Here is a 27,944-nt window from a genome sequence, read left to right on the forward strand (position 1 = left end):
GTCCTGTGTGCTTTCAGGAGGGCTGCTGGAGATCATAAGTATTGATCTTTGTTGTTCATGGTGAAAGAACAATGGATTGCACCTCATTTCACAGCTTAATTCAGTCCAAGTACGCGGTCAATAAGAATAGCTTCTGCCGGGCCAAGCTGTGAGGCATCTACATTCAAATCATATAAAACAAATTTCCAGTGCTTTATTGTGATGTGTAGTACAAAAAAATTCCCTATCTGCATCATCTCAAGAATTCTTCCTCATGTACATAAAATAATTGACCAAAAAAATTCACTAGCACCAATAATAGCTCATATACTTAATCTGTTTTCGTTTGTTCCACTAATAACAGTACAAAATAAAATGTAAACAAAAAGCAAACAATTAAACATAACATGTAAAAAAAAAAAAAAAAGTACTTTATCTTAATATGCCACTCAACCTCACGCTTAAATACGAGGGTTCTTTATGGGCATCTCCATTCCAAGAAAGGTACTTTATAGTGGAAGAAGGTTATTTAGATTTCTAAAATGTTCTTCACACTAAGAAATAAATCGTTCTTTTGAGAACTGTTGACTGAAAGGTTCTTTGGGGAACACAAAATGGTTCTTTTGAGGCATTGCTTTGAAAATCCCAATCAAATCTGAGAACTGTAACTAACTGTTGTATAACAGTTTTTTTTTTTTTTTTTTTGGAAGGTTTGCATGCTAATTTTTAGTGATCTCAATAACTTGTCATGGAGGACAAATTAAATTAAATGGATGGTTTAATTCAGAAAATCATTCAAAGACTTATTTCATTAAGATAAGTACATAACTTATATACTTTTAGGAGGCTGAATGAGTTTGAACATGGATTGCTATACTGAGGGTAGACTAAACTCAGCTGCGTGACTGACCCAGGCACTGTATAGCACCCATTACAGCCCCAATGAGAGCCAGCTGCAACTCATCAGCACAGGACACCTGAGCTCAGCCCTGCTTGGACATACTGCTCTTTACACACAATAACACTGCTGGACGCAGACACAATGTTACATACATTCACATGCGAGCATAGGATTCTCAAGGACACCATCTAACATGGTTTAAAGGCTTATTATTGGCATTAATCTGACAGGAGCACAAAGAGTTACTATCCTTGTACGAGACAGAGAGATAAGAAAGATGAGCGATGGCATATATTTTCTTCTTTCTCACCTCTCCAGGGTGAGCTCAGATCAGAACGCCTCCTCCTCCTCCCCCATGAATTGGGATCAGGTGGGGATCATCTGGACCTTCAAGAAGGGGGGCAGAGGGTTTATGTGTGTGTGTTTTGGTAGTGGTGCTGATGAGCAGGAGGGTTGGGTGCCAGGCCGGCCGGGGGCCAATGTTGCACCTGTGAGAGATCCTGGAGGCAAATCTGGGTGTAGATGCATGGATATGATCGGAAAGGTCCATCGCTGCACCTGCACAGAGGCGACTGAAGTGTTTGACAAAAAAAAAAAAAAAAAAAAAAACATACATACATATATATATATATATATATATATATATATATATATATATATATATATATATATATATATATATATATATATATATATATATATATATATATATTTATATACTGTATGTATTGTGTATATATAAGGGGTGTAATGGTACACAAACATAACAGTTTTGTACAAACCTCAGTTTTGATGTCATGGTTCAGTACAGTTTTGGTAGAGCAGCAATTCTTTATTATTTTTTTATTAAACAGTAAAAATGTTCTCTCTTTAAATGAATTTATTATTAATAAATTATTGTTAAATACAACTAGCAACACTCAACCTGAAAAAATATAGGCAAACGTGTAAATTGCACATTACCATATGTCGATTTTAAATTCACTTCTAAATTATAATAATTATATTTATTGTTGAAATATATTGATTTACACATTGCCTCTCATAATTCGTTTCACAACAGATTTATTTTAAACATTGAAGAGTAATTAAGAGATCACTAACAGGTAATGGGCAGCAATACGTATATCTATGTATGTGCCAGAGCACATTGCTGCGTCATGTGCCAGATGTTGTGAATGAGCTCAGGACAGTTGGACATTGTGGTGTATCAGAGGTAAAATATATATAAAACTTTGGCTTTCATGAAACATTCAAGAAGTGTGCTATGTGTGTGGCTGCACCCCAGGGCGGAAAGATTTAATTGGTCAGTCCTTTCCCCCAAGAACAATCTTTGAGGTGTAAATAACTGAGTCACAGAGGGAGTTAAGAGAGAACCCAATATCTTTCTCCATTTTCCTTTTCTCTGTCTCTCTCTTTTTCCCTCCCACTTTGTCTCCGTGGACTGTACTAGCCTGGCTTGAACTGGACACCATCTGCTATGATGTGACAAGAGTGGGACCCTTAAATACTTTCATTTAATTCTGCTTTGTGTGTGTGTGTGTGCATGAGAAGAAAGCTACTATCTATGTTTAATGTTATATATATACCATTGCTTCTTTAAATATATGGACTTGTATACATACTCACATCACCACATGTACACTAAAGGTGTATGGGTAATGTCTGCACCCACAGTTTGTTCCCTTGGGTCCCTTGTTGAATTTAAAGACCATCTGTTTTTCTCTAACAAGCTTTCTCTTTCTCTTTTTCTCTTATGCGTCTTTTGAGCATTTTGTTTGTGTAAAGTGTGTATGACCAAATTAAAGTGTTTCGTCATTGCTACTATAGGCCTCTAATGAGAAACGTGAAAAAAATCAGCACCATGGACAGTGCTGGAAAACCATCTGTGCAGGCATTGCCACAATGAAAGGATTAGTTTTTATAAATGAATGTATGTATGCATTTATTTATGTCTTTTTTTTTTTTTTACACAGATCTGTGAATGCATATGCTGAATTTTTAAGGAGTATAACAGGCAGTATCAGATTTCACTGAACTTTCAGTAGGCATGAATCCTGCTTAAAATAAAGGATTAAAGCCATGAAGCACTTCTGCAACTCAGCCAATTTATAACCCTTATGTTGGTTTTGTAAATGCAAATTATTTTCTATTAAATGCAAATTATTAAATTGAATAATTTATTAGTTTCAAAGCTTCTAAAGGGAAACTGAAGAAAACGTTTAAAAAATGTCTCTGAATAAATGTGTCATAACCTTATTTTAAAGTCAGATTATGTCTTTGTTATACACAGTTGAGAGTGTATGAAAATAAAAAAAATTTAAACTAGCATTTTTAGTTGTAGCTTTGTCAGTGGCCTGCTTAGAGAGAAAGACAGTACTACAACTACTATTACAAGCTCTACTCTTCTGCACAGTGGTAACGATTGCACTGTGCAATGGAAACTTCGATGTTACAGAAACTCTTACAAATGTCAAATGTAACTGAACATTAAACATTAATAGATGCCTCCCTTCACTCAAAAACATAAAGTAGCATTTAATTTCAAAATTTACTCTCCATATCCAGCCATATGCAAAGCATGCTGGGAACTAACAATCCCTCTAAAATAAAACTGCAAAATTGAGCTAATTCACTTAAATTAAATAGGCAGCCTTCTTTCCTTAATTATTTTAGTTTAATCAGTTCCCCAATTCAAGCACCAAAACTGCTTAAGTCTCCTAAAACAAAATGAGGAAAACGCATATCTTGGTTTTATTAGTAAAAAAGTCCTCATTATTTTCTATACAACACTGAATCACAATTTCTTTAATGAAATCCACACCTTATCACCTTAATTTTTTTGATGAAAATTACAAGACCCATGATTCATTTTTTACAGTGTACTGCATAAGGAAGTGTTTTGTTTTAGTTGTTAGTTGCAGCCTTGGGCGGTACATAATATATAAAAACCCTTACAGATCACCAAACTTTTGTCCAGTAATGTATATATTTGTACATTATGTTGCATATTATACTCAAATTCAATCTAGAGACAAGCGCACCGACTGTAATATTCTTCCTTGAGTTTGAAATATGACTGCATCCCATTGATCGTGTGTGATGTCACAGTGACTAGGCAAATGAGAGAGAATACAAGCTTGCAAAAAGTGAAGGAAAAACAACTGCAGTGGTCATAGTGAGAAACTGGCAAACAGAGTGAAAGACGATGCAAGGGCAGATCAGTGTTATTTTAAGGCAAATTTACAGATTTTTACAGGCACATACATAAACTTGTACTGATGTACCTGTGTAATTGTTGAGTGTTTGATGTGGACTTAACCTCATCTTCGTTGTCCATGAGACTCTGTTAGTTTTCCCTCTGCATTCACATCATGTCTCATCTCTGTCATGTCTGTGAGGCTGTGTGTGTTTGTGGATGATGGGAGTAGAGTGGACACATGGATATGAGGAACTGGTGCCTTGCCTGAGGAGAGCTGTAATAGCAGCTGGCAGTGTGACTTTCTTTCTTTCTTTATCTATCTATCTATCTATCTATCTATCTATCTATCTATCTATCTATCTATCTATCTATCTATCTATCTATCTATCTATCTATCTATCTATCTATCTATCTATCTATCTATCTATCTATCTATCTATCTATCTGTCCATCATTGTTTCTTTCTCATTCAAAAAATAAATAAATAAATAATAAAAAATCACACTATTTCCCCTGGGCCTTTCCTCTACGACCATAATCATCCCTCTAATGAAGAGTGGCAATCCCTATGATGAAGGCCCTTCCCCCCCTTTTCTCTCCTCTTTCTCTATACAACCCCAATTTTACTGTCTGTCCACTTTTTTATACAGGCGACTGAGTGATTTGATTGGGTGCTGCTTTTGTTTTGTGATATAATATGGATCAGCTGTCATGTGACTGGTTTTGCACTGGCCTGGAGTATCTTTTCTACTTTTACGTGGCTATTTCTCTGCAGTTTAGACACCCTTGAGGGATGTCCCGTAACCGAAACACTGTGTGAGTGTGTGTTGTGTGTATTTATGATGGCAATATATGAGTCTTGATTTTTTTTTGTCTCAGAGGGGACAGGTTGCCGTGGTAATGATGCCTAAGGGAGAGGGTGTAAGATGTAAATTGGGTGATCATCACAGAATGTAAAGTGAAATCTGCAGTGCACCACGGGAGTCTGAGTAAGAGAGACAGACAGATTGAAAAAAGAGAGAGGTCATGTCCTGAAGGTGCTTAGGCTCTAAGATGCTGAATTTTCCAGATGAAAGAGAAAACAGGGCCTATGTTTTTTTTGTGAGTGTGCATGTGTGCATATTATACAGTCAGACTATACAGCATGTCTGGACATGACTGCTCAAAGTCCATAATCCTAATGGGCTCCCTCTTGAGATTATGAGAGCTGGTTAATTGGAAAAACATCCTCACTTGCATTTAAAACTATTTATTCACTCAGAAGAAAATAAAAAAATAAAACATAAAATAAGGAAATGAAGAAAAAATAAATTAGGTAAGTGAATTCAATTATGCAATTGTATATGTCAGTTTAATATTATTTTTTCTTTATTATGCCCATGTAAAACATTTCTATTCACAACATGTTCTCATAAAAGTCTAAATAAAATTATAAACTATATAATTATATATATATATTATATATATAAAAGTCCATTAAAATTACGGAGAAACTGATCACACTATACCTACACTATACCTTTACTTAAACCACGAACCCCATCTGCTCTCCAGGCGCCGCAGCATAAATGGCTGCCCACTGCTCTGTGTGTGTGTTCACTGCTGTGTGTGTGCACTTTGGATGGGTTAAATGCAGAGCACGAATTCTGAGTATGGGTCACCATACTTGGCTGTATGTCACATCACTACTTACCACTGGTCTTACACACACAAAATGATTAGCAGGATGCACACAGAAGAGAAACAGCCAGTTAACAGGAAAGCCCCATTTACCCCTTCACACCCAATCATCTTTCAGTGTGATCATTTTAACAGTTCATTATTAGCAAGTGGAGACACACTGTTTACACACTGTTTACACTCACAGCTAGATGTCTTCCTTGGCTTCTTAGAATTAACTCTAGCCAATATGCTGTCAATCTGTTATCTCTCTGCCAACTCTTTGTTGGGAAAACCCCTCTGCCTTGGTTTATTTGTAGGCACAGCACAATGAATCACCTGGGTATCCAGAGGTCACAATGTGGGGTAACTAAATTAGACCTCTTTACCTCCATGACTGCAGACATTTCCATCACAGACCAACAACCAGATGACCTATTCACTGGCGTTTGAGAAATCACTGCCAGCACGCCATTAGTTGGCTCAAAACTGGTTCAATAGTGCGTTTACTACTTTATCAGGCCCTCTGTCAGGCCCGCATGTTCTGTAGGTTTTGTCACACCACTTCCAACACACGTTCCAGACACTTGACCAGGCGCTCTTGGGATTCAACAGAACTATAAGAAGAAGACTGCTGAACTTGAGAAACATTACATTTGGCTATTGATTACTGACAACTGTCAAACGCATCATGACCAGAATCTAAAACTGGCATTACAGTTTCATGTTTCTGGGCTAAGCATGATAACTGATTTTGGGTATAATTGGTTTATCTTTTAAATTCATCCGGCCTTTCCTGTACTTCGGCAGCTGTCCAGTGGAGTTTACATCTGAATATCCACTGCAATTGAGGACATGCACTGTTTGGGCAATGTCTAACAAACATGACCATCACCTCAAGAGATGGATTATTAAGTTTTTTCAGTTGTTTTTTTAAACTGTCTCCTGCTACATTAATTTCCTTATTTAACCTTATACAACTGTCAAATGGACTTTCCCCTTTTAGAGGCGGAGAGGCATAAAAATCAGCTAAGGCCACAGCAGAGTAAACTGCATCACTGAAATGTTTCTTCAAGATGTCAAAAATGTATCCAGGGCCATCAGTCAGTTTTTGCACAGTTGTGCAGGGCTATTTTAACAATATCACGCGCCAATACCTAACACCACACTTTTCCTTGATACTGTATATATGTTGTTGCTCATGATAAACCTCACGTTACAATGACCAAAGGGTTATAACCAAAAAGGGAACATAAAATTAAGGAGAAAACAATCACGCTACTTACCGCTGGCCTTACACACATGAACTGATTAGCATAAAAGGGGATGCACAGAGACACATTATTTAAGCAAGTGGAGACACACATTATATACAAGTCCACTGCACAGGCAACATATCTAATAAAGAAGTTGCGATTTCTGGCATAACTAAACATGCACAAGTGGATATGGATAGCAATACTGTATCACCTTTTTAAGAGAAGAGGAATATAAAAATGACACATTTACACATGCACACATAGAGAAATGACATGATCTAAATAAGATTGTATGATTTGCAGTGGACATACAGTACTATTATGTGAAAAACTGCACATATAACAACAGAGAGATTTAAATCTGTCTCATTTGATGTAAAGAAATATCAGCAAGAGAAGATTGTCATGAAACAGAAAGGTCATTTCTGTGTACTTACTTTTCTCTTTCCTACTGTTCCTTGTTTTTTTTTCTTTAACCAGCCAATGTTATCTCAATGTTTTATTTTTTTTCCTTCTTCCTCTTCTTGAGTTTGCCCAGTTGCCAGGTAACCCTGGGTCACATCTGGGGTCTAAATCGAGCACTTTCTCTTCCTAGTTATCAGCGAGATGGGCTGTAATTTATTAGTTTGATAAAAAAAAGAGAAAGGTATTATACAGCACCGCCAATATCCGCAGAGCTTGTTTGGAATTCATGCCCTATCCCATTTCCAGTGCATTCCTTGTGGCATCTCTGAGCCATTCATCTTTAAATTGACCACCTGAGCTTTCTTTCTGAGGTTTCTGCATATTCAGTTGGAAGAAAGCACACTAAGCTTAAACAGCCAGACTTGTAGATTTAACAAGTGGTGTAGCTTAATGGAATTAGGATTTCTAAAGCAATTATTTATTTATTTAATCAATTATATTATGTCTGCAATATACATTGTAGCCCATTTACAAAAAAAAAAAAAAAAAGGGGGGGGGGTGTCATGTTTTGGTAAATCACAATTTTGACATAAAGGAGGTTGCAATTATGACATAAAATAGCATGCATTATTTCTGCCATATGAATGTCATAATTATGAATGCTTTATAATTATGACGTTATATAATAATTATAGTTTTTTATTTTAAATCACATAATTTCAACTTTGTCATGACTGACTGTTATGTCAATTTTCACTTTTATGCCAAATTTATAACTTATCTCAATTTCAATTGGTAATATTTGACTTCAGCTCAGTTTCTACTTATGTGATAATTATAACTTTATTTCAGTTATCTTAATAATTACTTTTTATATAATAATTCACTTTTTAATCACATAATTTTGAGTCTTAACTGACTTTTCATAATTGTGTCATATTTATGATTTTAGCTTTTATCTCCATTTTGTCATAATTATAGCTTTTTATCTCAGTTTCTATTTGTCTTAATTGACTTTTTTGTAATTTATCATCTTAATTTTGTCATAATTATGACTTGTATCCCATAATTTACTTATTATGCTATAACTGGCATGAAATTTTCATCATTTTTTCACCAAAGCATTTTTTTCTTATGTGGTGGAAATAGACTTCCATAGAGGAGCCATACTTGCTTAAAAAAAAAAAAAAGAAACCTGGAAGAGGGTATTACCAAAATGGCTGCCAAGTGAACTGACTTGCCTTAATAGATGGGAACTTTGAAATTCAGATTATATCACCAACAGTTGCTGTTGATCATGTCATCATAAATTGCCAACTTTCACTGAAAATAAATGACTTCCGGACGGTCGGTCACTGCAAATGGCTGTATGTGTGAATGCTCCTTGAAAGAGTGCCAGGGATCTGGAAGCAGTATGCTTGTGAAATGCCAGAAAGACACATACTCTGGCATTTGTGAAGATGCACAGATGCAGTCCGTGAGTGTTGAAGGTGACAGACAGCCAAGTAGAGAAGCACAGGGGTTTGTTTAAAAGCTTCTGCCATCCTCCCCTGAGTGTCAGCTGCGTGTCCCTGCTTAGATAATTAATTACAGTGAAATGCCGTGGAACCGGTTATACATAACAAAATGCACAATCCACTACAAAAGCTAAACAAGCAAACAAATGTCCCATATGAGAATGTTCATGCACCATCATGGTAAAACTTAAATTTAGTAAGACCAAGTCCAGAAAAGTTATTATCTATCTTAGCAGCAGATGCACATCCGCAAATTCGCCAATCAGTTCAGAACTGCACATATACAAATGAAATTATAGAATATATTGCACCTCCAAAGCTGTGTGTATGCTTGGTAAAAATTCATTTTGAAGCATTTGCACACCTGCTCCATTGTGGCTCTGGCTGCTGTTATGATCACAACTTGCAATTGGCTATTTATAGAGATCTCCTGCTCCAATCTGAGGAGCAGATGATGCATCGATCACAGAGAGGTGTTTATGAAGAGGGTTAACCGTCCCAGGTTTGCCCACAAGTCCCCAGTATAAGCGGTGTGAATTATGACTCTAAACTGACAGATTTCCAATGATTGTGGCAATACTTTGATTAGAGAGAAAGATAAACAAAAACAAACGCACCTGTATTTTCACAGGAGAACTGCAACCGAGTCCCGCGAGACCTGTGAAATGGACGCCCCGTTTCCACCTCAAGGCAATTACATACCATCTGGTCTATGTGTTGAGCGAGGCCGCTTTGTTTTTCGGGATGTTGATGTAAAATTAAGCGCTTTAAATTGACATAATCCATGACAGATTGTGACTGACGGGCGCAAAATTAATCATATGGCTTTAAAGCGAGGGGTCAGCTACTTTTAGAGAGTAAAATTAACACCTGGAGTGCATACCATCAGCCAAAACTGGGGACACTACTTGATAAAATATGATGCTATATCTTTTATTTCTATTCTATGGACAGGTTGGGAAATTTTTCTTGCATGACATTCTTTTCCATGGTTTTGCATCTCCTGTTGTAATTGTAGTTTTATTGGATATCAAGCCTCCTTCGACAGTGAACATCTGGGCAGCTAAAGCAATAACGGCAACATTTACACTTGTATCTCAAACACCTGCGATATCTTACTGAGATGTAAATGAATGTATCTCATATGAATATGTATTTTTCCCTCTTTTGTGCAGAAAGAAGTACAAATTGATTCTCAGTATGTATAAATGTTTGTAGTTCAAAAGTCATTCATTATATTAAGAACAGTAAGTATGCATTCTAACATATGCAACTTATTTTGCAATGCAAAAGTCAGATTTTATTTTATTTTATTAACCACTATAGGTCAATAACTAGAAGAATACATTAAAGGAAACAACCAGTGTTTATGATTATAATAATACATTAAAATTAATCAGTTTGCAATGTAAAGCAGCTTAACAGGTAAAATACTGTAACCGAAACCAAATGAAACCAAGCCTTTCACATTGAAGTTAAAAATTGTTGCGTCCCTTATGTCTTTAAAAATAAAGTGGATAAATTAGTGATGTTATACATTTCCTGTCAATTTAATGGCATCTTATTTAAATGATTTCTTTTTTTTTTCAGTTGTATGAGAAATAAAGCCTCACTTTGCTATTTTTGCAGTCATAATCTTTAATAGACCAACCTGAGGAAAACAGCGATCACCACTACTGGGTAACACCCAGTGGTAGGCCCAGTAATTTGCAGCACAGGACCCAGCACAGGAGTGTAGTTGAGACAGCCCTGATACACCACCAGCACACAGAGACAAACAGAGAAGAAGCTGTTCCTGTATTTGATTTCACTTGATTTGCTATTAAGCTAGATAAGACATTCTCTATGATGTTTTCAAAACCATCACATTTACTCTCTGAGGATTTCCTCAGAGTGTCACCCCAAAGCTGGGAGAGTGGGCTCTCACTTTGGCAATTTACAGCACTCATGAACTAAGTCATGCTAATACTAACAATTTAAAACGATAATATATTATATTTAGGCATGCATAATAATTTGCTTAAGCCAATGAGAATTAGTATTCTTAATTTGTTGCTTAATTGAAGAAGAACATTACCAGACATAATTAAGGATGGCGAGACATTTATAAACTGCACTGCAGTATATTGATTGCTGAATGAGTTTGCAGTCACAAAACCACACTGGGCAAAGATAAACAGCAATGAACCCAGTTGTACACTGAATCCACAGAATCCAGACTTTACCAAAACACAAGAATGTGGTAAGGAGACTAAAAAACAATGAACTCTACATGATAGGAAATTTCATTCCATAAAAACCAGGCCTGGCAACAGCTCTGACATGTAAGTTGGGCTGCAGGACTATTCTGGTGGACTATAGTTCTTGGAGTTCTCACTATTGTCCCTCAGTGGAGTTGTTTTTCAAATGGATCTCAAGCTGCCCAATTGCTTTAAAAACTATGTTTACCTCCAAAACTGATGTCCTCTGGTAATTGTGAAAGTGGAGTATGTGCTGCCATCTAGCGTCTTGATAGAGTTTCACATCTGGAACTAGTCAACGCTATGGTGGCATTATTTAATGTAGACTGATATCATATTATATTTCTATATTTAATATATAATTTTATTATTCCCTCCTACATTCTTTTATTTTTTTTTCCCCCAGCCTTTCCATCCCCATCCCCAATCTCCCTCTCTTTTACTTTTTCCCACTCTTCGGTTTCTCCCTGTGCACCCTCTATGATGGAAAGGTTTTCAGTGAAAAACAAATGTTACATTTATGGTATGGATTCAGAAGACTGTATATAGGAGTCATTTGGATTCTTTTATATATATATATATATATATATATATATATATATATATATATATATATATATATATATATTGTCACAGTGTCTGGGTTGTTGTTCCCCGGGGTTCCACTAGATGTCCTCCTTCTCACGGTGCCTGTCCCAGATCACTTCCTGTTCCCTTATATGGTCACCTTCCTCCTTGTTACCTGATTGATTGTTCACCCCACCTGTCTCCTGTTTCCCAATTATCCTTCTGTGTATAAATACCCAGTCTGTCTTAGTCTATGTCACGGAGTCCTTGTCTGATGTCATTGTGTTTCAGGTCCATCAGTCTTGCTTTGTCTTACCCTATGTGTCTCATTCTCTCGTTCCACCAGACTTCCTCTACCTTTCCGTTCTTCCGAGTTCCCCGTTTCATCCGGTTCCCTTTTTGTTTGATTTGTCTTTAAGCGTCTGGTAGCCGCTCCGTAGAGGGGGGGTACTGTCACAGTGTCTGGGTTGTTGTTCCCCGGGGTTCCACTAGATGTCCTCCTTCTCACGGTGCCTGTCCCAGATCACTTCCTGTTCCCTTATATGGTCACCTTCCTCCTTGTTACCTGATCCGCTCCGCCCTGGGGGACTCTGGCGGTGACCACGAGGACGTGGTGGTCGTCCGCTCCACCCTGGGGGACTCTGGTGATGACCATGAGGACGTGGTGGTCTTCTGCTCCGACCTGGTGGACTCCGGCCTCGACCACAGAGACGTGGTGGTCTTCCTCTCCGCCCTGGAGGGCTTTGACCTCGACCACAGAGACGTGGTGGTCTTCCGCTCCGCCCTGGAGGGCTCTGGCCTTGACCACACGGCTGTGGTGGTCATCTGCTCCGTCCTAGTGGACGCCTCAACATGTCCTTCATGGACTTATGTTTTGTGTTTTTTGAGTTCTGTTTCTGTCTGTTCTCTTTAGTTTAGTCTGGCCCTCCGTCCCTCCCCCTGTACCTCCTCCGGTCCTCCTCCCTCCTGATCTCCCGGTTTTATGTATCATTTCTGGTGTTTGTCCCCCATGTGTTCCTTTTCTGGCCCTCCGTCCCTCCCCCTGAGCCTCCACCTGTCCGCCTCCCTCCTGGTCTCTGTGTCATGTTTTGTCTTTAAGCGTCTGGTAGCCGCTCCGTAGAGGGGGGGTACTGTCACAGTGTCTGGGTTGTTGTTCCCCGGGGTTCCACTAGATGTCCTCCTTCTCACGGTGCCTGTCCCAGATCACTTCCTGTTCCCTTATATGGTCACCTTCCTCCTTGTTACCTGATTGATTGTTCACCCCACCTGTCTCCTGTTTCCCAATTATCCTTCTGTGTATAAATACCCAGTCTGTCTTAGTCTATGTCACGGAGTCCTTGTCTGATGTCATTGTGTTTCAGGTCCATCAGTCTTGCTTTGTCTTACCCTATGTGTCTCATTCTCTCGTTCCACCAGACTTCCTCTACCTTTCCGTTCTTCCGAGTTCCCCGTTTCATCCGGTTCCCTTTTTGTTTGATTTGTCTCTCATGACTGTTTATTTTGTATTTACCCCTCTGTTTAAATAAAACCCTTACCTGCATTTGGATCTACCCTCTCTTTGTGTTTTTCCCAATACCTATCGTGACATATATATATATATATATATATATATATATTTTTTTTTTTTTTTTTTTTTTTTCTGTATAAATTACTATCCTTGTATGGAAAACAGAAGCTTGGACATTTTGCTCTCCTTTTGTGTTTCATAGAAGAAAGAAAATAACAAGGTTGCAACTGCAAGTTGGTAAGTAAAAATATATTTAAAAAAAAAGGTAATTATTTTATTTATTCATTGTGGAGAAAATGTAATCTCTTGTAATTTTTTTATCATGCATAGAAGAATGTATTTTTTATTTCTAAGCCCTCATAGGAAAGTATTGAGAACAATTTTTATATTTCCAAAACACTAAAAAGCATTTTAGTTGTTGTTGTAAAAGTAAATTATAAAAACTCTACCCATCACCATGTTGATGGATATACTGTATGTTGTTATTAAATATATTGAATATAAGGAATATCATTATACTAATTGTATTGAATACTGTACTGATCTTTACCATTTCTTACCTTTGATATTGAGGATACTGATTCCCCAGAAGAAGTTTCCTTCTTCCAGATCAGCAAACTGAGTGACTACATCATCTGCAACCACTGAAAACAGTTGAAACAGTTCTACTCCGCCATCACTGAATCCATCCTCTGCACTTCAGTAACAGTCTGGTTCAAAAATATGACTACAGAAGGTAGTACAGACTGCTGAGCGAATCATTGGTACAACCCTCCCTTCTGTTCAAGAACTATACTTATCCAGAGTGAGCGAAAGGGCTGGCAAAATCACTCTGGACCCCTCACATCCAGTACACTTCCTCTTTGAACTGTTGCCATCTGGCCGACGCTACAGAGCACTGAGCACCAGAATGACCAGACACAAGAACAGTTTCTCCCCTCATGCAATCCATCTAATGAACACTTGATGATAACTGTGGAACACACAACACTATTTATACACACATATGCTTATTTATCTAACACACATACTTAGTATAGACTTCAGATTTGCATATAATATACCTGTATATACAAAACTGCCTATTGTAATATACCTGCACATACAATTGTCAATTTGTATATTGTTATTCCCTACATTTTATTATGTGTTTTTTGTTCTGTTGCTGTCATTCTGTTGCACTGCGGAGCTTTTGTCACGAAAAACAAATTCCTCTTATGTGTAAATATACCTGGCAATAAAGCTCATTCTGATTCTGATTCACTGCCAGCTTAATATTGTTGAGGTAAAGTACAACATGCAAGTCTCAGTTCAATTGGCTCTAAAGTTAGACCGTGTCCAGGTTTGTCACCTGTTTTCTAACCTGTGGGGGGGGGGGGGGTTAAAGGGTTAGTTCACACAAAAATTATGTCATTAATAACTCACCCTCATGTCGTTTCAAACCCGTAAGACCTCCGTTCATCTTCGGAACACAGTTTAAGATATTTTAGATTTAGTCCGAGAGCTTTCTGAACCTCCATTGAAAATCTATGTACGGTATACTGTCCATGTCCAGAAAGGTAAGAAAAACATAATCAAAGTAGTCCATGTGACATTAGAGGGTCAGTTTGTTGAAGCTTCGAAAACACATTTTGGTCCAAAAATACCAAAAACTATGACTTTATTCAGCATTGTCTTCTCTTGGGACTGTTGTGAGCGAGTTCACAACACTGCAGTGAAGTGATGTCCGGTTTGCGAACTAATCGTTTGGTTTAAACCAAAACAGTACATCCAGTCAGTATAAAGGTTAGTTTCTGAGGGAGATCAAAACAGCAAGGCGTACACACACACACACACACACACACACACGCACACAAACACATGTTAATATGATTAAAGGTGACATAACACATGCAGTTTCTGTCAATCTCATGTTAATCTTGAGTAGCCTACCTATACAGTAGTATTGCATCCTTCATATCTTAGTTTTTAGTTTTTTTTTTTTTTTTATAAAAGAAAAATACAGCTGTACCGCTTTTCTCCTAAAAAAAAACGGTCGTGCTTCTGAAGAAATGTATCAGGGAGGGAAAAATACATCACGAATTACCACTTGGTGGCAGCATGTATACAATATGTTTAATTTTTCAATTAATATTCATACGCCACTTCGTAAATTCTCCGATTTCACTGATGGTGATGCTCCGTGGCTGCCATGGCGAGAAGTCGGTTGTTGTTTTTTTGTTCTCCACAGGACTCATTTTATTTACCCACCTTGCAGCAGTTACCCCTACTTGACCTTAATGTGGCCAACTCATGAATATTAATTAGGCATAGTGTCTTGTTACAAACCAGCGCAACGTCATCGTGATCTAATTAATATTCATACGCCACTTCGTCAATTCTCCGATTTCACTGGTGGTGGCGCTCCGAGCAAAACAACCGACTTCTCGCCATGGCAGCCACCCTCCCGTGTTACGTCATGGCGTCCCGTGCGCGTGGGTGTGTCCGTGGAATCTGAGGAGAAAGATGGCTGCGGGACGAAGGGAGAGGTTGACAATTTTGAGATTCGCTGTGTCAGGATAGACAAGTTACGGCGGAGGACGAAGTGGAAAACAGCACGTGCTTGCGTAAGTATTTTTTGCTCAGGTTTTAACGGTTGAATCGCGCTGTGTGGTCTCGTCACCGTTCGTTTCCCGCTCGGTTCGCGAGATCAACGGACAGCGTCAAATCAGATCTGACCCGCCGAGAGCTCACTGTGCGGCTAACATCGAAACTCCACAAATAGATGAGACGAGGGTTCTAACTGGAAGTCTAAGGAAATATGCGTACAGTCTATAAACCACGATCATGGTGCAAGCATCTAGATTGTTGGCTTCCACTTAACATGACCACATAGAATAACGGTTTTGAACTGTTCAGTTCCCAGTTTGTGTGTTTAAAAACGACATATCACTGCGTGGGAATGTGTAGCGTGACACATACTTATACTGGGAGTAAGAAAGAGAGCTGCATTGGCATAAACTTGAAGATGCGATTGACAGCTGGTTAGGTATTTGTGACGTTAGGTCAGCTTCTTGGTATGAACCAGCGATTTTGTTGTCGCCTTTTTTTAATAAGTGGCATTTGTCCTCCACAGTTATAATTATGGTAAGTGGTGTGGTCCCAGGTTTGCTATGTAAAATGTGTATGTTGTCATAAGTGATGAACCCTTGGCTTTAAAATGACTGTTAAGTTGTTGTATAACGTGAGTACTCAACCCTTAGCTATGGTGCATCATATCAGTCCAAATCATTTATAATCATGTGGTCTGTCCTTTTAACTAACATGTTTTTGAATGAGTCAAAAACCTTATGATAGTTTATTCATACATAATTGATGTGTGTTTAAAAGCAATCTCTCATGTAACGTTATATGATTATGGCTACAACATTAGCATTCGTGGAAGCAGCTTTTTTGAGTCCTTCTGTTGGAATGTGTCATTCATATGAAGACTATCCATGAAGTCACTCTATTTATCCCAAAATGTGAGAGTAGACCGTTTTCCTGATTCCTGGATTGAACATATGCTCTATATCTAAGAGAGGAAATAATGGCATGGTTTATGAGTGGAAGTGGAGATTTTAAGTGGTCTGCAGAAAGTCTAGAAGGTTCAATCTCAGCCTTCTTTCTGCTGTCTTATTCAATGTTTAACAGGTTTTAGCTTCGCATTTCATTATTTCAGGTGTGGGTGCTGGGATTCCTCAGCTAGTCATTATTCATTACTTTTATCTAAGCCATTATTAATGATTCTCACCCTTTATCTTATTGTAACAAATTTATGTGTAAAGCCCATTTTTACAAACATTTTACTAGGAAATGCTGATGTCTATAATGATTAAGTCCAGTGTTATTGTAGTATAAATTATATCATATTAGTTTTTAATTAACTTTTTTTTTTTTTTTGGTAATTTTTTAACTCAGTTAAACTAAATAAACTACCTGAAGTAAAATAGGTTTTTAAGTGTTTAAAATATTTTATTTCATGTCACAAAAACCCCGATTCAATCATACCTTTGCTCCATAATGTCTGTATAATACTAGCTACTAGAGCAAGATTTCTGTGCCATAAAACCATATAAATTGTGTGCTCTAGTAAAGATGTACTTCAGACTCTCTTCATCTATCTTTCTGTCTACACCTCCTCTGCACAGACTCATACACACACTTGCTTGAGTGATTTTGACCAGTTTTTTTTTTGGTTTTATATCCCTTCAGGAAATGCTACAAGCTGTCCTAAACTAATTTCAGTGTCAGAATTACTGAACTTTGAACTCTTGTTGATTACAACCCAAGGAATGAATATGACCTGTAGTGCAAACAAACTCTCTCCCACAACTCTGTTCGCTTGTTCTTATTATTTCCAACCGTCAGTGGTCAACACTCTCTGGTTGGATTCCACTGAATTTAGTCATTTGGTTACTTGTGATTCACCTTTTCTATTTTTACCTTTATTGGCATACATTTGAAACATACCAAAATAGAAGTAAATGCATAGTCTAAAAAAATCAGTATTAGCATTTGATGGTAAAGATGCATTTCAGATGTCCTTTCATTTAACCATGGCTTAGATTTACAGAGTAATGTGAATCTTGGCGAAAACAGCCTTAAGCAGACTACTGTAAATTTAGGGGTAGTGTGTTTTGTGCAAGGCTAAGTTACATGTCTCGATCGATGATACAGTGATTAAAGAGAAGAACTGTAATCTTGTTAACCCCTTTTCTTTTTACTTGGTGTTAACAGCACAGATCCATAACCATTATGTTACCAGCACCTCATCAGCCAAAAGAGTGCTCTGATGTGATGCCAGTAATTACACTTGCAAGTTTACCTGCTCCTGATCTGCTAACCTACCATTAAGATCTACCTGTGAGCTGCCAGGACAGACACCTGGCTAATGATTAATTGACCTCAGGGCAGTAAGAAAGAGAGAGAGAGCCTTCTCCATTTGCTTCTCTATCTCTCTCTTTTTTTCTCCACCCCTTTTTCCCTTCTGTCACATTCTCAGACAGCCTTGCACTATAATATAGGTCAACATGCAAAGCCATTTGGCAGCAGTGTGTGTTTTATATGAAAAATTACTACACAATTTGTATCTCTAGCTTTATGCTTTGTTACATAAACAAATACTGTATTTTCATTTTGTATTTCATTTTGAATTACATTTTTTTTTTAATCTAAAATGTGTTGGAACTTCTATTTCAAAGCAATGTTTATAATGTAATAATGGGAATCATGTAAAATAGCTACATGCGTAGAGCACACATACTTGCATTTGTGCCGAATGAAAGAGTAATACAGACCCAAATTAATTTTTCTGTCACATCTCGCACATACAATATGGTTTCAGTTTCAGTTTCAATAATTTGTTTAGGCTTGGCATTAATAAGTATTGTTAATAATGAATGCCACTTTATTTATTTTGTTTTATACTGATATCTTTCATTCCTGTTCTGTACTGAATATCTTTAAATTAAAATGGTTTGTTGTGGAGTGAGGGGTAGAAATATGCGTTTATAGTTTTTATAATGTAAATGCTTTTTGTTTACCAGTATTTTAGAATATTTCTGAACGTAATGATAAAATGTGACTTATACACCAATGCAACTTTTTTTTTTTTTTTTGGTCAACGATACAGTTTTGAACTGGTGCAACTTATAACCAGGTGCGACTTCTTTTCCTGAAAATACAGTAGTCAGTATAATACTGTTTTTTTAAAGAAAATTTTGGTAAATACTTAATTTCCTGTCATCTCATGTTGAATTGGTTTGTTTATTATTTTAATTGGTATATTTGAGTTTATTTAAAATGTTCAAACTATTTTTTCACAGCCTCAACACTTAACATTGCATTTTAAGGCAACTTTACAAGCAAGCATTGTGTTATATTCTATTCATGATGTTCTGTGCATTTAGCTGTTTTTGAATGCAAGAACATGTATGAAATGATGACATGACTGACCCGATCAGCCAAGGGAAGGTCTAGAACCTCCCTTCTTACTGTTAGTCCTGGTGTTTATGAGCCCGAGTAAGCAGTACGTATTTGCATTAATGACTTATGAATGCATGATTAATCACATGATGCAGGTGTCTCCTCTATGTGTCCTTACTGCTTGGGAGATGATCTTTTGGTTCAGCATGATTGTCCTCACCAATAATATATCGATTCTTAGTTATTTTTAGAAATTCTTTGCATGTGCCTGTTGTGAGTCACAACTGTTTGTATTTGTTAATGTTTTAAAAGACATAGATGTGAATCTTGATACGTCAGTAGTGTGCATCTCTGGTGTTTGTGGTTTCAGGGTCGATAAAGGAATCTGGGTGAAACACAAGGAGCTGACTGTTCTCCCTGGGGCATTAAGCAGTCAGTAAGCGGGGCAGAGCTGACTGACTCTGGACTGCTCAGATAATCTCCGCTGTTTAGTCCCATTATGACACCACTAGTTGTGTTAATCTGGAATGTTGTAGCCAGCAAAGAATTTGTAAAACCTTTACAAAATTACTGATCTCAGAGTAGAAACGTGTCTCTGTGAGTTACCAGAAATGTATTTTGGGATTTGTGAAGCAGGTGAGTTACAATGTCAATAAAATAAGACTAGGACAAAGCACACAATTATTCTTTGTGTTGGTGCGGCACCTAATATTAATTATAGGTGATAACCATGCTATTTGCAGGTCTTAAAAAGCCTTAATTCGCCCTTCTATAAAAAAAAAAAAAAAAAAAAAAAAAAAAAGGGTTTTAAGATTAAAAGAAAGTGTTAAACTCATAGAAAAAAAAGAATATCTTCCTCAGTTTTTTTTTCTACTGATTTCCAATACAAATATCTGAAGATACTTAAAAAAAAAACACATTTACTTGAGATGAAAACTGAACATATGAAGTCTTGTTCTCTTAGAAGTCTTGTTTTTTGAGTTTATGCTTAAACGAGAACAAACATCTGTTAAGGGAGTATGAAAACTTGAATTAAGTAGATTTATTTTTATTTATTTATTTATTTTTGTCCATTACAAATTAAAATGTAATGGACATCTGTTGGAAGTTGTATTTTTTTACTTTGAGGCATGCTAATACAATATTGTAACATAAAATATTGACATATTAATGTATTGTTCAAATTAATTTATTCCTTACATTTTCTTTACTTGGTCCTAAAAAGATATTTAAAAGTCTTAAATCTACCTTCGTGACTAGGGCTGTGAATCTCTGGGTAGGCAGCGATTTGGATCGATTCACGATTCATAGGTTTTCGATTCAATTCAGGAACAATTTTTGCAAACTTAGAACTATTCATTTCGATTTTATTATAGAGCATTCACAGGATTATTTAAATGCTTCCCCTAAATTATTTAAACGCTTAGTCAGGGGGCAAATTACAGAGCCTTTATGGCCATAGGTTAAAAAACTTTTGTCCATTGTTAAATGCTTGTTTTTATGATGCGTCATGGCATACGTAAAAATGTATGTAAGAGAGCCATTGATATTTAAATATATTCGAACACATTGCATGATATACTATATCCGTTCAAATGAGATTTTTCTCAAAAGTGACAGCCCTATTCCTGATTCAAATATCATGTTTCAAGATCGATGCATATGAATCGTCAGGGTTTGTAATTGATGCATTGAGAAAACGAGTGAATCGTTACACCCCTATTCGTAACCCATGCAGAAACCCTTTATCTTAAACCTGATTGTGGAAAATTCTTGAGCGTAAAGGCTGAGCATTTTTTTTTGTTGATACTAAAGAACTTTCTTCTGCAAAGGAAATTTTTAACCCAAATGTAATATTATTATGGACTATAAATGTCATGGTAATGTTGTTTTTGAATATGCCTACAGATTCAGCAATTGCCTAATGCAATTCAGTTGTATTGCACTTAATACAATATGTGCATGTGTTGATGATAATAGCATAGTCATTGTAGCTGCCATACAGTATGATTGGCAGTGACATAACTAGTGAGTGATTGACTTAAGCAGTCTAAACTACAAGTCTTAAACTACAAGGAAGAGAGACAGAGTATCAGAGGAATACTGGTTAGCTGGGCGGTGTACACTGAAAGACACTAAACTAATTAAAGGAAATTCTATGCCAAGCTATCAAACTGCCTCTGTGGCAAGAAACTGTAAGTAGATTTTATTTGACTTGGTCTGGAAAATTGAACCCTGCTGTAGTTGAATTTGCCTGTGACTCATAGTATCCAATCTACAGTACCATGAAGCCTTTGTGTCCCCTTGAGTATGTGACACATGGTTACTTCCTTGAACAGGGGCCCTTCCTCAAGAGACAGTCTCTATAGCATTATGTCATTGGAATTGTGAACTGTCTTTATTGGGATGAGGGAGTTCTCATTGGGAAGGAAGCCTTACTTTTTGTCACAGTCAAGGAAGGTTTCAGTAAATGGCAGGGTGGAGTTGTCTGTATGTGTTCATTGCTTCCTCCAAAATGTTTTTGATTTTTTTTTTTTTTTTTTGTGTCCCATTTCTCTTGAGCTGTCTTTTTTTGTTATTTGTCCTGCCTTTATTTTTTGTACTGAAATGAAAGTTTGAAAAGATTATTAAGATAATATGAAGTGTCACTGGTTTTGATAATAACATAAGAAGTGTTGTTGTTGAGTATGGCACTGTGTGACGTCAGAAATGGGAGAATTTCTTTAATGGCCATTATTCCAGGAAGAATATGTACACACATCAACTAGAGCGAGAGCAAGAGCACGTCCATCAATGAGCTTTATTCGGGTTATGGAATTCGCACTACACATCTTGCTTGAGAAGGATTTTGTTTTTGACCACAAAATCAACAGTGTCACCAAAAAAGTGTGTTTTTCCTTGTGAGGAAAAGATGACCTTGTTCAGCTTCCGAAAGAACCTAGTGTTATGGGAATTTTTCATGTCGATGTCACAGCTTGCAGACGATCGCTACTCAAAAGCTTTACATGCTTGTGACTCTTTAGCTCTGCCCACAGCATGCCTTCAAGGAGCATGACTGCTTTTTTTTAGGAGAAAAGCGGTACAGCTCAGGGCTCCAGACTAACTTTTTACACTAGGAGCACAGTGGCCCCCAACTGAAAATTTTAGGGGCACAACCAGAAAATTTAGGGGCGCACACCGTAAATCAACATGCTAACCAAATCTACTAATTTCCACTGTATTACTAATAAATACTTTAATAATAGATGCAGAAATTACAATGTGCCGTTTCAAATTCAGTGTCACATTTTATTCTGCACTTTTGAAGATGCAACAAGGTAAACTGACAGCACCATCGCTGTCATGACAGTACAAATAGTAAACAAAATTCCATACACTCAGAATAAAAAATGTGCATAGTAAAAAAGTTTGTGTGCATGCTTTATCGTTGTTGTATGTTTCGTTAAGTTTTAAGCCATTCTTCCTTTGAAGGTCGAGCTGGCTTTTGTATTTGGTGAAAAGTAGTTCTAATAATTATAGTACCTCAGCCATCTGAATTCTTACAGCCAGTCTTCTCGAAAATGGTGAGTGTGGACCAGGGCCGGCCCTGACCAATTTGCAAGATTTTACCTGCAGCAGAACTGTTTCCAACACTCATAATAAATCATCATATTAGAATGATTTCTAAAGGATCATGTGATAGACTGGATGTCACATGTGACACTGAAGAATGGAGTAATGATGCTGAAAATTCAGCTTTGCATCACAGAAATTAATGATAATTTAAAGTATAATAAATTGAAAACAAATTATTTTAAGTTGTAATAATATAACACAATATTACATTTTTTCTGTATTTTTGATCAAATAAATGCAGGCTTGATGAGCAGAAGAAACTTCTTTCAAAAACATTAAAAATAGTAATGTTTCCAAACTTTTGGCCTGTACTGTATCCCCCCAAAACTGCACAACTGTAGAGTAAAAAAAAAAAAAAAAAAAAAGTGATAATAAAAAATGCGTCTTAAAACTGATTGTACAAAATCACAGTCTGGGGACTCAGATCTCAGAACAACTGCTAACATTAAGTTTAAGGTAAAAATAACTGCCATGAAATTATAGTATCTTCTTACTCCTATGCAATAAATTGCTATTTCACTACATCTCTTTACCTCTGTCTTTATCCTCTTCTCTTCTTTTTGGCACTGTATCTATCGCAGACTATGCTCATTTATAATGTGTCATGTAAATTCGGCCTTCCGTCACAATCAGGAAACTTTCACCGTGTCTAGAACTGGCGCGAGCTGCCAGGCCCGTTTCTACGAGCTGTGTGTTAACAAAAGCAGTGCTGTATACATTGGATGCGGCGTCGGGCACGCTACACAACGAATTACCAACAACTGATCGTGCGCGCACTCTGTTTCTGACACACTTCAAGCACTCGATGGGCGGGGGAAGATTGAAGAGCCGGATTTTTTTTTTTTTTTTTTTTTGCTTTATTTGGAAGTGTTTTGAATTAATGGTTTTTAAATAGTAGCCTATTATAAAAAAAAATATGTAAAAAAAAAAAAAAAAAAAAAAATCACTCGTTCACTCATTCTGGCGCCCCTATGGATGAGTGGCGCCCTTAGCATTTGCCTATACCACGGGCCGGCCCTGGTGCGGACTTTTTTAGCCACACCAACCTCTGACTCTGAATCATCATCTGACGGTGACACTAGGCTCTGGCACTGGTACACTAGCCGCAGGTCGGAAGAACGAATCGATAGTTCGCTTGCTCATAGCTCAGACGCACGCACATATCAGGTTGTGATGATATTTGTCTCGGTTTCCTTCCCACAGATGTTTACGCCCGCTCAATTATCTCTAGGCCCCTCCCCCTCCACACATTTTAGCCACTTACAGTGGCCATTCATCTCGGTTACGTATGTAACCTTGGTTCCCTGAATAGGGAACGAGATGCTGCGGTGACGTCACCACGTATGGGAACACCTCCGGTGTGACGAATGTCTGAAGCCCTATACCATCCCGCCAATCCTATTGGCCAAATGGCGCATAGCACCACCCTACGCATGCGCACGCATGATATACCTGGGTGCAGCGCGCCATTTCGCTCAGATTTCATGACTGAAGATGAAGAAGTTATCAAGGTACGGAACGGCCAGAACCGCAGCATCTCGTTCCCTATTCAGGGAACCAAGGTTACATACGTAACCGAGATGTTCCCTATCATAGGTCACTTCGATGCTGCGGTGACGTCACCACGTATGGGAACGATATACCAAAACGCCTGACGTACCTGATAACTGAGATCCGAGGAAGCATCTGCTCAAGCGGAGAGAACCCGGGAGCCAGGGGCCATCCTCACATCCAGACTGTAGGACTTGATAAAAGTGCTCGGTGAGGACCATCCTGCCGCAGCACAGATATCATCCATAGAAGATCCACTGAGAAAAGCTTTAGGAAGAAGCCACAGCTCAAGTGGAATGAGCCTTAATTCCTAAGGGCGAAGCGAGTCCGCGCGCCTCATAGGCCAAAGAAATTGCCTCCACCAGCCAATGGGACATGTGCTGTTTTGGAACCAGGTGAAAAAGCTTCCAGGAACACTTGCTGAAAGCGAAAGAGGTTAGATGCGACCTTAGGAACATAGTTAGGCCTGGGCCGCAGCAGCACCTTCACAGAGCCCGGTGCAAATTCCATGCATGAGGGTGAAACAGAAAGAGCCTGTAAATCCCCAACTCTCTTGAGGGAGGATAAAGCCATGAGAAGAAGTGTCTTCAGTGTCAAGAATTTATCCAATACGGTCTCCAAGGGCTCAAACGGATGCCCTGATAAACCTAGCAACACAATGGATAAACCCCATGAAGGAACTCGCACAGGGCGGAAAGGCCTCAGCCGTCGCGCACGCTGTACGAAACGAGAAACTAGTGGATGACGCCTCATAGAGGCACCGCCTATGTATTCGTGGTAAGCTGAAATGGCTGCCACGTAAACCTAAAAGTGGCTGGTGTTACGCCATCCGAAAAACAATCCTGGAGGAACTCCAGCACTGAAGCCACTGGGCAGTAAACTGGATCCACATTACGATTGCCAGACCAGGCTGTAATCAGTCTCCACTTGAAAGCATATAAGCGTCTCGTAGAAGCTGCTCTAGAATTCAATATAGTCTCAGTGGTTTCAACAGAAAGACTGGGACATCCTAATGCACTCCGCTCAGTGGCCACGCCCACAGTTTCCACAGATCCGGCCTCGGGTGCCAAATCAGCCCCTGTGCTTGTGATAATAAATCCTGTCTGAGGGGAATCTCCAAGGAGAGCCCGCTAGCAGACTGATCAGATCCGCAAACCACGGCTGCGTGTGCCATCGCGGAGCCACCAGCAGCAGCTGATCCACTCTGTCCCACCGTATTCTGCATAATACCGCTGGGATCAAACGAATCGGAGGAAAAGCATACAGACTGGTCGTGGGCCAGCTGTGAGCTAATGCATCCACGCCCAGGGGCGATGGGGGGCATAGGGAGAACCATAGCGGGCAATGCGTAGTCATGTTTGACGCGAATAAATCCACTTTCGCTTGCCGAATATCCGCCATAAAAGATTCACCGTCTGGAGGTGTAATCTCCATTCTCCCTGTTCCAGAGCCCGTCTGGATAGCATATCTGCTCCGAAGTTCAAACGTCCGGGGACATGAACAACTCGGATCGACAGAAATTTTCTCTGAGACCAGAGAAGAACATGTCTCGCCAGCCTGCACAGGGGGCGGGAGCGTAATCCTTCCTAATGATTCAGGTATGAGACAAACGCTGTGTTGTCTGATCTGAGCAGCACAAGACGACCGATCAGCAGATTCGCGAATTACTGGAGAGCCAGAAAACTGCCAGTAATTCCAACCGGTTTATATACCAACTGCGTTGTGCAGCGGACCACACTCCATGGGCTGGTAGCCCTTGACAAACAGCTCCACAACCGGTCAAAGACGCATCCGTCGTGACGGTCTCTGGGAAAGCTCAAATCCCCAGCCGAACACCGGTAGGAGAAACTCGGTTGGCATCCATAGCTTTAATGACATCACACAACTCCGTGTCACCGAAATCGTCGGATGCGGAAGACAACGGGGTGAAATATTTCGTCTTTCCGCCCACTTTTCCACTGAAAAGGGCGCATGTGAAGTAACCCCAGACAAATTACGGGGAATGCCGCTGCCAATCGTCCAAGTGGTTAACAGACGGACGCCCTGGAGCCGCAACGGGGCCAGAGCTACATCCATGCATTGAGAAGTACGGGGTCTACGACTTCTATAGCCCATTTGCTCAGCAGAGTTGACATCTCCTGTCACAACACTGCTATTACCATAAGTCTACCACCGTGAAAAGAATTCAGCGGAAAGAGGCGGGCCTCTAAAAAACGAATTGGTGTATCCGTGACAATTGTGCGTAACACCCATTGAGAAATGCCGGGCAAGCGTTCCACGCGACCCAAAACGATACTAGCAGTCTCAAATTTCCGCTTTCTGCAACGCTGTCATACACATAATGTCCGTGCACGGAAAAGCCTGCGGCATTCGTGCACAGGGGAAGTGTATGCATAAGAGCTATTGCGTCCCGTTGTGTATATTCCTGAACGTGTCCACGGCAGGAATTAGACCAACGAATTGAACATCAGGCTCTGCCGCTAACTAAAACGGCGGCTGTGCGAGCCGTCATAAACGGGTCGTCTGTGTAAGACCCTTGAATCGCCCCTCAAGATCTGAAAGCTGGATTGCGCAGTGTCTGAGGGATTATTATTTATTATTTACGCCTGGCGTTACAGCCCGATCCAATGCTGCTCGAAGCGCTGTTTGCTGCGAGACAGTCAATGTTAGAGCGTAGGGACTGCAGTGAGAGTGTTGGATGCGCATTAGCGGTCCAACAGCACTCTCTAGTGGAGGGCACAGTCCCTGGCGAACATGAAGTAAACCGCATGCGTAAACTTGCTGCGTTTCGTTGTGTATAATCCTGAAGCGTATCCACGGCAGGATTAAATTCACCAAGATAAAAATCGGGCCACGTCGCCATTGCGAGAACGTGGCGGCTGTATGAGCAGTCATAAACTGGCCATCTCTGCCAGCCTTTTGTGCCGTCCCTCAAACTCTGAAGGCTGGATTGTGCAGAGTGTCTGAGGGGGCGCTCAAATGATAGCTCAATCCAATGATGCTCGAGGTGGCTTTGCTGCGAGACAGTCAATGTTAGAGCGTGTGGACTGCAGTGAGAGGGTTGGATGTGCATTAGCAGTCCAACAGCACTCTCTAGTGGAGGGCACAGACCCTGGCAAACATAGAAGGAAAGCGCAAGCGTCAAACTCGCCGCGTTTCGTTGTGTATAATCCTGAAACGTGTTCACGGCAGGATTTAATCCAACAAGATAACATTAGGCCACGCCGCTAGCGAGAACGCGGCAGCTGTGTGAGCCGTCATAACTGGCCATATTCGCCAGTCTCTCGTGGCGTCCCTCAGACTCTGAAGGCTGGATTGTGCAGAGTGTCTGAGGGGCGCTCAAATGATAGCTCAATCCAATGATGCTCGAGGTGCCTTTGCTGCGAGACAGTCAATGTTAGAGCGTGGGGACTGCAGTGAAAGGGTTGGATGTGCATTAGCAGTCCAACAGCACTCTCTAGTGGAGGGCACAGACCCTGGCAAACATGAAGTAAAGCGCATGCGTCAAACTCGCTGCGTTTCGTTGTATATAATCCTGAAGCGTGTTCACGGCAGGATTTAATCCAACAAGAAAACATAGGCCACGCCGCTAGCGA

At 39.1% G+C, this 27,944-nt stretch overlaps 1 protein-coding gene across 1 annotated transcript in view; it reads left to right on the forward strand.

The window, feature by feature from the left end:
* Positions 1-15,691: 15,691 nt before the first annotated feature.
* The window catches only part of fhip1b (FHF complex subunit HOOK interacting protein 1B), a 29,658-nt gene continuing 17,405 nt past the window's right edge, over positions 15,692-27,944 (forward strand). Inside the window, exon 1 of the mRNA XM_026217898.1 lies at positions 15,692-15,842. The gene's annotated coding sequence lies outside the window, so the exon portion shown is untranslated. The remainder of the gene's footprint in view (positions 15,843-27,944) is intronic.

The sequence above is a fragment of the Carassius auratus genome, chromosome 34 (assembly GCF_003368295.1).
Source record: "Carassius auratus strain Wakin chromosome 34, ASM336829v1, whole genome shotgun sequence".
In the NCBI taxonomy this organism is placed as follows: Eukaryota; Metazoa; Chordata; class Actinopteri; order Cypriniformes; family Cyprinidae; genus Carassius; species Carassius auratus.